Source organism: Corvus brachyrhynchos, unplaced genomic scaffold (assembly GCF_000691975.1).
Source record: "Corvus brachyrhynchos isolate BGI_N302 unplaced genomic scaffold, ASM69197v1 scaffold331, whole genome shotgun sequence".
Classification (NCBI taxonomy): Eukaryota; Metazoa; Chordata; class Aves; order Passeriformes; family Corvidae; genus Corvus; species Corvus brachyrhynchos.
The window spans coordinates 835,110-848,982 of NW_008237229.1; the positions used below are offsets into that span (position 1 = coordinate 835,110).

Consider the following 13,873-nt stretch of genomic DNA (forward strand, 5'->3'; position numbering starts at 1 on the left):
ATATGCCCAGACCTCTGCAGACAATGACAAACTCTTTCAGATGCTACTGACTCTGGAATCCAAACTCTACCAGCTTTATCTGTGCTTAAATACCCAGCCTTCTAGCAAAGTGCTTGACAATGTTTCCTGGCCAGAGCAGGCAGTAATTAATTGGTTTATACATGTTTACACTGGACAGAAACTAACCCCTTGTTAGAAAAAACCATACATGAAAATGGTTATGACAAAAGAGTCTGGACTCAAAGAAAGACTGTACCTTAAGTCACCTAAACAAAACCTCTTGTTTCCTTTTGTTTTCATCAACAGGTATCTTTGAATTTTTACAATGAAGTATCTTGCCAAGATCCCCTGGTTTCCTGACTCGGAGCTGTGGGTCAGCAAGCAGCGTAAATGTATCAGCATTGCTCCCTGCCCAGGCCAGCCAGCGTGCCCTGACACAGGCTATGCTGTCAGGGTGCGTTATTCTCTGCATGTGGCTCCAAGGGCTTTGTGTTTCCAAATGGCCCAGAGATGGAGGGACAGACAAACCTCACTAGGAGACCTGGCCATGCCTCTCAGTTATACTGCAGAGATACCTTGTAAGCACAGCCCTGACTCCCTGCTCTTGCTCTGCAGCACTTCTTGAGCTGCTCTGACAGTCCAGAAGAATAGAACATTGCAAGGCACCTTCAATAGCCAAGCACATTGCTACTGAATTTTATTAAGTTTTTTATTTTTATTTTTATTAAGTTTTATTAAGAACCTTTGAAATTCCCAGGCTAAAAACAGATGTGCTTTTCTAAAGGTGCTTCTGCAGAAAGGTTAATTTTGTATTAGTTACCGTCCAGGAGAGAAATTTTGTCATCAGTGTACAGCTAGTAATTTCTCTCTAGAAGGGTTAAGGCAAAGAAAACTCTGAGTCATTAGAAAGGAATAATTCCTTTATTTGAAGCACATGAAACAGGAGTCCGGATGGCAAAGGAACAAAGCCTCATTCTTTCATGTGCATTTGCTGAATGCCTTGGTGTCTTAGATAAAGGACAAGTATCTACTAGTGGATTAACATTATGAAAAAGTCAGGATTAAAAAAAATAAATAATTCTCAGTGAGGCTGTGTAATTGAAACTCCATAGCAGTTCAAAAGCTTAGGCCAGTAAGCTCCTGGCCACCAGCTAATTCATGTATTTTACGACAAGAAGGCAGAATGCTAATTAACAGTGCAGCATATGGAGGGGGAGAATGAGAGGGCTTCGTGGATATTCAGTGACAACCATCTGAACTTCAGAGGCAGTACAGAGGGCTATTAATGCACTCCCTTGCCCTGTCTGAGAGTGCTGACCTCACTTCTAATCCTGCCCCTCCAGGGTACTTAATTTCCAGCATTGCTCAACCCAGTCAGGCCTGTTTAACAGTTTCTTTTCTGAGTTAGTCTCTTTGAAGAGGCCCTATTTTCTGTTCAGTGACATGAAAGAGATACTGATGTTGATTATTAAAGGCATGTGCTCCAAACCACCAAGCATCTAATGCCCAGGGGAGGTAATATTATCTCTGCCTTCAACATTTACATCCTCCCGCCAAGAAAGATGTGGTGGTTAACCAGCACATCTTTTTTTCCTTCCTACTAATTTTACATGAGCTATTAATCAGAGGGGAAAATTAACTAATTCTTCAGCTTGTAGGTCATGCTAGGGCAGCACTCTCATCTAGATTAAAAGGACTGTGGACTGGTGCAAAGTCAGCTGTGCTGTTCCTTGGAGCCAGACAGGTTTATGTATGGTCTTTTTGCTATGTTTCACCAAAGAAGTTTCACTGCAAGTCTGTCCAGTGACTGCAAACCATAGCCCAGCTACATGGCTGGGGTCTGGCTGCCCCCACCTACTCCTGCTTCTGGGAGGAGTCTGCTCCACGTACCAGCTGCCAGGGTAAAGATCAGTCAACATCTGCTTGCTTGCTGTGAATGGGAAAAAAATTCTCTCCTGAAGAAGGAGCTCTTGGGCATTCACCTTCTGATGAAGAGCAAAGGCCTCTCTACCAAGCAGTCATAATTGCCTGAGCTTTTAACCCAGAAATCCTTGAAATTACACTGTGGGTAGGTGGAGCTCAGAGGTAAAAAAAAGGGAAGCAACTGCTACCTTAAGTGAAACTATTGCTCAGGGTTTCTTTCTATGACGTTTTCCTACTCACCAGCTGAGGAACTTTGTCTGATGAAGGGCAGCCAAAGAGCTGTGGCTCAGCATATTCACACAAAGCACTGACAAATGACATCATGGCTGAGACTCATCTCCTGAAGCCAAAGTGATCATGCATGATGTGCAGCAGCAGGTCCTCTCTGATGCAGTGGTTCAAGTCTCGTCCCATCATATGACCCTCACTGTACAGCAGCTATACCAGGCATGCACGTATATATCGTGCTTTTTGCTATGGATTCTTTGGTCTGGACTCCATGGCTCAAGAGGTCTCCTCCAGTTTTGTGTCAAGTAAGATTACACAAAACCAGAGAGTTTTTTCTTGAGATGGGAATTGAATCCCGACCTCTCGCCTTGTGCTTCTCTGCATAACTCGCCCCCCCCAACACTCTCAAGGTACATTCTGACTTCCTAGATGACAAAAATAAGCAATCCCAGAAGGCCAGAGGAAACTGTTTAGCTGAAGTTTAGCTGGATCAGCATTTATTCATCTTTTGCCCATCTTAAGATCTTAGAAAGAATATTGCATTTGCTGAAATTTTTTATTTAAAAGATGCACACAAATCCATCCCAACGGATTTCAAGATACTGTGTGCACTGATAGTGAAAACAATGTAGATATGGTCACTCAATTTTAAATTTTTATCTGTGATAAGATTTTGAACTAAGGGGCTTTAAGTTGAAAAAAATGGCTCATATAAGTATCTAGACAGATTTAGGGCTATTTAACTAGGTCAGGTACTCTCTTTTGAACCAAATACTAAAAAGTTCAGTGAAGAGTATCTAATCTCTTTTCAGTGAAATATGGCCACATGAGTTTTTATAATGTTTTACAAATATATTGTATCAGGACACTGACTAAACACTTAGAAATTTTTCTTCTAATAGTGTCTGAAAATGGAATGAATGTGACCTCCTCCACTACTGATGCATCCCCTGTGGGCAGCTGTCATCAGTCTGTTGGATTTTTCTTTATAAAAAGATGTAAATGCACATACAATATCTCATGTAATTATTGCAGTGGAGCACACGTGAAGGACTTCTAGCAATAGGAGTATCTGATCTGCACATGTTCTTGCTGTGGTGCCAAGCCTGGGGAACTCTTTCTGCTGTTTACTTGTGGACCTGCCCTTTCTGCATGCAAACCTTAGACATTCATTCATTCTCTGTAAGAGCTGGCCCCAAGTATTTTTGAGATTTTTCACAAAAATTATTTTGACTGAAAGAACAATGCTTAGGTCAAGACTTTCAAGCCTTTGCTATCATTTTTGCTTTTGTCCTTTATCTGGCATGCACAATACAGATAAAAGCCTCCTTTGGCACTCTTAGCAGTTTTCAGCTCCATATTGCTACCAGCTAATGAGTAATCCATTCACTACTGAATTGCTAATGAGTTTCTGCTAAGAAACACAGAAATAACATGTAGGAGCAAATGTTCATGATGTGCTTCAAAAAGTGCTTGGATTTGGTCTTCCAGAAGAGGATTCAGCAGTGTTTTCCTCAGTCTTAATTAATCCCAGAATGAAAGAGCACCGAGCTGTGTTCAGACAGTTCTGTTCTGATCAAGACTGATTTTATTCAATAGTGTGTCTGCACATAATAATACATTTTATGATGACTGTGCTTATTCTGCCAACACTTAGCTCTGGAACAAAGGACAATGGCAGCGGTATATGAAAACACGTGTGTGTAAAAGGCCTTTACTGATGAGATCTACACTGGACAGATCAAAAAACCAGGACCCTTCACACAGGAGGAAAAAAAGAGTATGATTGCAGTTTTTATCTTGATTTGGAAACCAAGTGTTCTGGCTCATCACCAGCATCAGACTTCTGCTCTTTTATGCTTCAGCCTCTGGAAAGTCCAGCCTTGGACTGAGGCCACTGGGTAATAACTGGAGGCTGCCATTAATCCAGAAAACAGGAGGAGCTGACATAATGGCAGGGCTAGAGCTAACAAGACTAAATGAACCTCTGTTCCTCAATCGTGAGTTGGAGGGAGCCATGGAAAGAGCTAGCAGATAGTTCAGTCTCATGCTGAAATCAGGGTAGGCTGAACTGAATATCAAATGTTGGTTTTGAGCTGGGTGATGTGTTTTCCCAAAAAGCTCATTTCTCACTAGGAGCGTTGGTCTTTGTTCTAGGATGTTCTTACATTTCAAACCTTCCTTGTTCCAAGAAAAGGTGAGTAACTTTATCTCATTTAAATTTCATATGTTACAAGTAATACCTATATGTTGTCTGATCCAGCTTATTCCGCTTTTGTCCTCCTGTGTATATAAACTCTGAATACTTTATGTCACAAACAAACAAAAAAAATTAAATGCTTTAGCAATTTATCTTGCTTTGGTTATTTCAGAATAGCTGTGAACTAAGCTGTTAATATATTTAGCTCTTACTTTGGCAATGGCAGAGCTATAATGAAAAAGACTACATTTGCAGGAACATTGCCAACAATGTATGTGCTTGCTCTTGTCATTTGGCATAAAATGAAAAATTTTTACAATAGGAAAGCTGTGCAGCTCTGATTAGCTATATCCAGTTATCTTGAATAATCTTCTACATTAAGCCTGTTTTGAAAATGGGGACTTTTAAGAGGAGGTTGTTGGTTTCAAGGCCTGTAGCTTCATAGGAGTGGAACTCAGTAACACACCAGCATTTACATTTCAGTGACACTGGTACCATTTTGTTGGGATCTTCTTGTGTCTTATGGGGGAGTTTTCCTGGAAACTGTTTAATTTTGTGTTTTCTGCAACTTGAACACTCAACTCCTGATCTCAGAACCACTGGAACCCATGGATCTTTGACCACATCCCCCAGGTATAATTGGGTGTATGTCAGCCTTCTGTGAGGAGGCTACATGATAACTACATGAATACTATGAAAACCAAACTTAATTAAAGGCTGTTAGTAAAGTGGCATTTCTAATATCCTGTGATACATACCACAGTTAGACTAACATGGTCAAAATACCTCCACTTCTTGATAATCTGTCATAAATGTCCTGGGCTTGGCTGTGCTAGAGTTAATTTTCTTCTTAGCACTTGGTACAGGGCTGTGTTTTTGATTTAGCATGAGAATAATGTTGATAACACACAGATGTTTTAGAGGTTGCTAAGTAGTACTTACTCTAAATCAAGGACTTTCCAGTGTTTTGTGCTCTGCCAGTGAGCAGGACCATGGGAATTTAGGGGATAGCATCACCGAAACAGCTGACCTCAACTAGCCAAAGAGATATTCCATACCAGAGAATGTCATGCTCAGTCTATAAACTGGGGGGATTTGGCAGGGAGCCACCAATCACTGCTTGGGGATAGACTGGTATTGATAAGTGGGTAGTGAGCAACTGTATTGTGCATCATTTGTCTTTCTTGGGTTTTATCCTCTCTCACTCTCTCTTTTTCATTACAGCTATTATTGTTCTTACTATTATCACTAGTGTTATTAGTATATTTCATTTTGTTTGAATTATTAAACCATTCTTACCTCAACCCACAAGTTTTACTTTTTTTTCCAATCCTACTCCCCACTGGGAGGTGGGTGTGTGTGAGCCAGCAGCTGCATAGCACTTAGTTGATAGCTGGGGTTAAACCACAACAGGGCAGCATATAGATCTTTCCACTGATGCAATTTCCACTGCCAAGTTGAGCCAGCTGGCTGATTTAGGCCCATTTTTGATCACTTAAGTGTCCATGAATCAGCTGGTTAATTATTACCACTGCCAACACTACCCATTTTGCTAGTGGGCTGTATAGCTGTAAGCAATAAGAGAGGACGTTCAGGCAGAGTATGATCTTCCCTAGAATGAACTCATGTTTTGTGGAAGCTCTGTGTCAGTTTTTTCCTTCTGCATTCCCATTTCGTATAATTCTTGAGCTCAAAGGACATCCAAACTATAGGCTCTATTCATCTTTTTCATTATAGCCTTGCCAGTGACCAGCACCCTGGAAAGAGTCTTGTGTAGCTTGTGGGAATGTAATGATATTTTAAAAAGCCACAGTATTTTATCCTGACGGTGTTGGTTCTCTGTGTTGTGAAATTTTGCTGTTGGTCTGCTCAGTATTATTAAACAATGCTCAATTCTTTTATGCTCTGGAAGGGACAGTAAATGGGTTTATTTTTTTAGTAACTTGAATTGCTATAAGAAGTGCTGGGGGTAAGTCGAGTCTGAGAGAACATTCATTCACTGTACTCTCATGTGTTAAGTTCACAGCTGTGAAGGACATCTGTGCTACTTAAAATTAATAGCTGTTGTTACCTTAAAATAAGGTAGGCAGTTTCCTCCATGTTATTCCCTCCTGAGGCCAGAATTTTCCCATATTTGTTCATATGATAGTAAAAATCCATCAAAATTAATTTCAAATATAGCGCTGCTTTTTTGCTGCCCTCTTTTACATGCCAAGCCTTCTTGCAGAATTCTATCAGTTTCTTTTACAGGATTTATTCCCCCAAATATACTTGAGAAGGTGTTTTTAATGTTCCATACTAAAAATCGTTATTTTTCTGAGGCCACTTTCCCTGTCCTGATATTGCCAGAGAGAGATACACAAAATCATTATATAATTTAATATAATAACTGATCTGGATAGTCCTTCTCCTTCCATTACACTGATCATCTGAGCTCAGCAACCATCAGAAAAATGCTGGTGGTCTTAAACATGAACTGCTATGTTTTTCCAGTTGACAGCTTTTGAGTGGAGGCACAGTTGGCCCAATACCTCTTTTTCTGGGCAGAGTTTTTGCATGCAAAGCAACAAATGCAACCTGTGGTTGAAGAGTAATGTAACCATTCTTAGTCAGTTATTTCATCCTTACACAAACATCTTTCAACACTGCTGTTCTGTACAAGACGACACTTGGATGGTTTCAAACAGATCTGTTATTGTCATTCTGATTATGGCACAGCCAAGGGCTTTGATCAGCACAGTAGGCAAAAAGGCTGCTGGCAGAATGGAAGAGTCATTTTTTAAAAAAATGTTCCAAAAATAAAAGGCTGCAAATCCAAATTTAATCTTCTAAGCCCTGAGCTCCCCTCAATAACTCCCAGTTATGACCACACATCTTGAAGAAATAACATTACATATTAACACAGGAACCAGGGATATGATCATATTCCATTTGCAAATAATCTTACACCTTGCAGTCCTATTCCCACCTTCAAATCTCTACTGAGTTGCAGAGTGCAAAGAAGAAAAGGCACAGGAACACAGTGCCTCCTCTTGTGTGCTTGCTTGTTAGAACAGGGCTCATTCCTTGGCTGTGGCACAAATGAAAATGTGCCCTTAAGCTCCCTCTTCTAATTTTGCTACTGGTTTACCTCAAGAGGAGCTGTGTAAGAATGAAGGGGAAAGCTCCTTTGCAATCATACACTGAATATGGGAAGTGCCTGTAAAACAGTTAAGATCTGGGTGAGTGCAGACTGTGGGATGATGCAGGGTGACCCCAAGCAGGGAGTGGAAGACAACTTGTTCCTGCTAAACCCTGCACATATTAAATGTCTTCTGGTGTGCCCATGTGTGTTAAACCACCGTCAAACTCCTAGAGAAGAAAAGGATGTCTTCATGTAATTCTGCCCATATTCTAAACCAGCATCTGGCCCGGATAATGAAAACATTTGCCCACCGTGAGTTACAGAGTGGCTTTTCCTGCTGGGTCTTGAATTGAGGCTAGAGCAAAGACATACTGCTGTGGGAGCAGAGCTGAGGAGTTTCTGCTACAAATTGCCTGCTGTTTCTCCAGGGTAAGCAGGATCAAGCCCTAGTCCCAGTGGAAGAAAGGCAGTGGGAATTCTCTTATGGTGGGTCTGCCCAATTACATGAGACAGAACAGCAGCTTCTCTATAATCAGCTCTCCCATGAGCCACTAGGCTATTTGTCAAGCTTTTTCTCTTGGTTTTATTCTGCCTGTGACCACATCTCACTTGCTGTTGAAAGAAAAAGCCATGCAGTCCTTTTCCTGGGACAGAGACTACTCCTGCAATGCCCCACAGCCTGTTTGCTGCTGCAGAAAGCCCTCCCTGACTCAGTGACTTAGCAGCAGCCAGGGCTTTGCTGGTGACTCCTCACGCGCCAGCTACTCCCTGCATCTGCCTCAGGAATTGTGAAACAACAGTGTCAAGTTAAAATAACCTCTGCTCAGTCCCCAAATCCACATGGAGGAAATTGTGAGAGGCAGCCTGGCCTGTGGAATGTGCCCATGGCGTGTGCTTACATTTGCTAGCACGACAACAGTCCTGAAGAGGCTTTGAAACACTTTGGGGGCAGTGAGGGAGGAGGCATTCACACTTGTGCTGCTCCTGCACTTTTTTGAACAAGAAATATTTCACCACACAACAGAGCAGGAGAAAGCACTGGTCCTTTCAAACATTTTTGCAATACATTCACGTGATTCTTAGTGAGAAGAGGACTCCTCTTTTTACTTGACCTGTTGTGCCCCATTGCATTGCATGTGACTTTGCTGATGAGCACAAGGAGCGCCTCTTGTGAGCTGGCAAGCAGCCCGATGTTGTGGCTTGAAAATCTTCACAGGTGCCTTCACACTCCTCCTTTCCCTTCCTCCATCTGTGCAAGGGGAATAGGGCCAGGGAGGGAGGGAGGTGGAAATGACCAAGGAGAAGAGAGGAAGCACAGCTGAAGAAAGCAGAGCTGGAAGACTGGCATGGGAAAGGGGAATATGAAGGCAGAAATAGGAGGGTCAAACAGAAGGGCTTTGAGAAAGGAGAAAGGAAGGAGGTAGAAATAAGAAGTGATCCTTTCTAGTCTGCATGTTCCCCAGGCCAGGACCTGTGCCTGCCTCTGTGACTGCATGCTGTCCTTCTCAGGTACTCTGAGCACTACTGTGTCAATTAGACTTCTGAGCACGGTGGTGGGAACTAGGGGGCTGAGGGGTGCAGCAGTACTTGGTAGCTTCTCTTTGCTAGAGACAGGGTGATATGCAGATGCTATGCAAAGTCCTTTGCATTGCTTGACCTGTTGAGAGCTTTCTCTCAGGTGAAGCTGTTGCCTACAGCTAAGGTATGGAAAGACAGTATGAGTGTGTCCTTTGGAAAGAGAGCTTAATAATGATAGAGGAAAGGAAAACATATATCATAAAGTGAGATAATAATGTGTGTCACAGAACACCTTAAAAATCCTGTGCTGAGCTGCTAATGGCACTGTTGTTCTGAGGAGGGTTCATGACCTTTATTGATTACAGGCTTCCTCCTCAGCCTTCTTCCCAAATTTATGTATATGCTCCTGCTCTGTATTCAGCAAGCTGAATGAATGAATGGATGAATGAACAAATGAATGAAAAAAATAGTTAATATGTGGCATGAAATGCTAACCCAAAACGTTCATAAATGGATTCCAGTCCATAACTGTCCAATTAAGAAACTGCAGCAGCTTTACAACCTAGTGATACTAGACTTGGGCAAGCCAAGTGATCAAAGGTACAGCCAAGCCATAGTGAAACAAGCCAAAAAATGAGACATCAGCCAACAAAGCTGACTAAATATGTCAAGTATGAAAAAAAGAAAATACATAATATATATGCAAGATCACTGTGGCCGCCAGGAAAAGGTGCCAAAATATCCCTGCTGGCTTTGGTTCCCTTGGCTTAGATCTACATGTGGATGCTGATCGGGGCCCAAATGAGGCATCAAGCATGAGCCTGGCCTGCTCCTTCATTGGCTCAACAGCTTACCCTTGACAGACTGCGTGAGCTGGGTTCACTACGGAGATTTGCTTGTCCATAGGGAAAAAAGCAGAAAAGTCTGACCTGATCTCCCCTCATTGCCCCTGAAATGAGGCCACCTTTCAAGGTTTCATCAAGATCACTCCCACTGATATTATAACACTAATTTTTGTTTCTGGTTTTTCAGCTGTGATCTGATACCTGCGAGGCAATGCTCCTGAAAGAAGCCAGGTCTGCTTTCATTTGCGGTTCTTTCTCCCCTGCACAAAACGTGATAGATTTAGAGAGGTGTGGAATGTATGGTGAACGCTTCCAAGGGCTGAACATACTCCAATTATCATATTGATGCAAAGGCATTTCATTAGTGTTTTTAATTTCTTCAATGAGATTCTTCATCAAGGTTTGTAGATGGCAGTAGGTTGGTTTTCTTTGAGGTAATTTTGCTCAAATACTTAGCATTAGGGCATGTGTTTTTCTCTACAAAAACAGGGATCTTCTGCAGGGTCAACCTGCAGTGAAAGGTGGTAGCTAGATGCCATTCTCCAATGATTTGGGTCAAGGATTCTGGAGGTACTCAGGGTATTTGATTCCTGTATACAAAACTATTGAGCAGGTCCTTAACCACAAATACCAACAAGTAAAGAAATTTCCTATGTATCAACAGTAAAGCTGAAAAGCAACAATACAGTATGTCAACTTTTGATATTTACTTGTCTCTGGAGTCTCTCAGCTTTGTGCTCCTTACATTTACAAAGGCTTTTGGCAAGAGAGACTAGTGACTTAAAAGTAGATAAGAAGAGTAAAAAAATATCTGAATCAGCAGTGGAAAGCTCTATGGAGTGTTTCCATTGCCACCAGTGACTTTTTGGACCAAGGCTTTCCTGAATTAGAAGTTAGTCAGAGACACAATGTTTGTCTCAGAATACATACTTTAAAAAAACAAAAGTATTCATTCAGATTTGATGCTGATATGCAAAACAAATGCTAAAATTATTAGGATTACTTATGTGATAATTGTTTTCCTTCAGGGCAAAACAGTAATTTGAAGAAACCAGAACCATGACTGATCTTTTGGTTTGTAGTTACCTTTATAGATGCACAATTGCATGTTTGGCTCTGGCAATTGAAATTGTTCTATTTGCTTTTCTTTGTGCATGTTGTCTGTAATTACTACATCTGAGCACAGAAGACTCTATGTTGTTGTTTTGTGCGACCAAAAGGATGAGGGAGCCTGTGGTTTAGTTGCTGGATAATTTCAAAGGCATTTTGAATACAACAAAATTCCTAAGGAATTGCCCGCTTTGTTGAGTTACTTTTATTATATTTCTTCTCTCTTTCTCTCTCTCTCCCTTTTTTTTTTTTTTGTGTGTTCCTAAGGGTGTGGAGTGGGAGGAGAGATGACAAGACCATATTGGCTTATTTACTACTCACAGAGGAGTTCAAGCATTTCTCTGCCTGCTCTAAGTATCGGGGAATGTTGCTAACAATTGTAAATAATTTTATGCTTATTTTGCAATGTGCTTGAACTGCATGACTTAAACCCATGGTTGTTTTGCTATTGTCATGAGTGGATGGAAACTGAGATCTTAAACAAAACTGTGATGCTGGAGTGTACTTCTGCTTTCTTAAATCTGCAGATAGATTAATTGGTACCCTCCTCTGATTTTTGGAAAACAATGGGCTGGATGAGAAGGACTGGTCAAAACACGAGGATTATGACCGAGGATGGACAATTCAGCACAATTGTACCATATTTTCATTTCCCCTGTACAAATGACAGAGAACTTTGTTCTATGATTTGTCTCTGCACGAAATACTCATAGCATACAGTAAATTTCTCCATTGGAATACTTACTCATATATTTTGATTTTTATTTGTTTAATTGGAAAGGTCCCTTTACAGCTTTCTGGCATAGTAAAACAACTCCAACACAGACATAATTTTCAAGGACTCCTGTCTGATGTCTAGACTTCTATCATACACACACACACACATTCTTGCATATAAGAGAAGTACTATGGGCTGCAACCTTGCCCATTTGGCAGAAGAGGACTCTTTTCCATAAACTAAGGGTTACATGTGCTGCTTTCAGCCAGAGGAATAAACTCCCCCAGGAACTGAGGTCCTGCACAGACTTAGCACTGAGTGCCTGCCTGCTGCAAGTGCAAAGTGACTTCTTCAGCCTTGTCTTCTGTAGTACAGATAAATATCAATATACATAACCAAAATTTAAAGTAACCCCTCAAAAAAATACAATCCAACAAACTTCACTGCTTGTGCCTGTCTTCCCTGAGGAACAGTGAACAAACAGATGGCATGGGCCAAATCTTAGTCACATGGGAAGATTTCAGAAACTGCTCAAAAGCCATGGTGAAGTGCAATATTGAGGCATGAATACAACAGGAATACAACTATTCCCTGCTGCTGCTTGCTGACAGTAAGCTAAACTTTTGCTTAGGACTTAGGCCTTTCTTTGCCAGAATCTCCCTCTTAAATCGTAATAATTTTGGTTACATACTTAATTTTCTTATACACACCTCTCCTCTGGCTTCATGACGGTCAAATGGGATATGAATGAGGGCAAGGGCACACCCCAAGTTTTCTCCTTTAAACTATGAGAATCTGGTCCCAGAACTGAGTTAAACTGAGTCTGACATGAGCCTCATTAACCTTGCTATCAGTCATGAGCAATTCCATGGGATCAGTTGTGGTTGTTGTTTCTTCAAGAAATTTGTTTCTACAGAAGAATCTTTATTTTCTCTTACCTCTTCACCTGGACCTTACTTTGAGGGACACCATACCTGAAGGAAGCAAGGAAAGTGAGATGAACAATCTAGAGCTATCATGCTTCCATTTTTACCATGCACTTTATCTCCCCTGATATTTCATCAGGATTTTCAGGGGATTTTCAGGAGCATTCAAAATTTTGAGGAGACATTTGAAAACCCTGAGACAACAGAGAGAAAGACGTGATAAAGGGAAGTGCAGCACAGCCACAGACTGCATTTATTTCTCCCTGAAGGCAGTGGCAGGTGGAGAGCCCCAGGCAGAAGGAGCTGAGTGGAGATGCTCTAGAAAATAAGCCAGGGGATGAGTGAGGCTGGGTGCCAGCCTTCTCCACAGCCAGAGACAGGGGAAACACCTCGAGGGAAAGCTGGGATTTTTCCCTGTGTTGTACCTCAGTAGTATCTGGCTCTGTCTTATCAGTGAAGCTTCAAATAGCTTATCTTTTGCCTGCATACATATGTGTTTTTCCTCCTTGCCAGCCCAACATTTCTTCATTTGAACGTGTGAATAATAATCCCCTGAGTAGATATGGGTAATAGAAAGGCATATTAAAATCCCCAAATATTCAGGGAAAGATCTTATCTTTTGTTACATGGAAAGATGTCTACAGTCTGGCTTCAATAAAGGAATAACTTAAAAGGCAGAAAAATAAGCAGCAGAACATCAGCTCTCACTTCAGCGTGTAAACTTTGGAAAGGCCACCTGTCAGATCTCTGGTGGAAAGCCACATTTTGTTTGGCATCTGGCTGATTGCCATGATGAAATGTTGAAGTGTTTGGAAACCTGTGGAACTTTCTTCAAAAGACACTTTTCCCCCCTCTCCTCCCCCCCCCCCCCCCCAATAATTAAATCTTAAATGTTCTGGCTTGCAGTTAAGAAAAGATAAAACGTGACGGCAGGATTCTTTCAAACACACTAGCTAATAATGTGGGGGCCTTTCATGTTATTTATTTTAGCTTTTCCCACATGAATTACAAATGAAATTGCTTCAGTGTCACCTTAACTTTTCATCCCAAGCAGTCACTGATTCTGATCTTGGTAACAGTGAAGTAAATCTGAAATAACTGCTGAAATGTGACCTACTTGCAGAGGACTGCATATTTATTCCTGTGCAAAATTGGCATGTGAGCACAATTGTGATCTTATAAGTCTTATCCTGTCATAAAGTGTATCTGTCACTAGAAGCTACTCCAGATTTGGGAGACTCATACAAACTGATTTAGCCATTGTGACTGAGAACAGAATGA

General features: G+C 41.3%; 1 long non-coding RNA gene across 2 annotated transcripts in view; it reads left to right on the top strand.

Moving 5' to 3' along the window:
- The window catches only part of LOC108445483, a 40,104-nt gene extending 28,303 nt beyond the window's left edge, over window positions 1-11,801 (top strand). The window contains exons 3-5 of one of the 2 annotated variants that reach the window (XR_001860359.1): window positions 307-4,348; window positions 10,026-10,069; window positions 10,867-11,801. This is a non-coding gene — a long non-coding RNA (uncharacterized LOC108445483). Of the gene's footprint in view, window positions 1-306; window positions 4,349-10,025 lie in introns of both variants that reach the window. The other variant, XR_001860358.1, reaches the window with a different exon arrangement.
- Window positions 11,802-13,873: the final 2,072 nt, after the last annotated feature.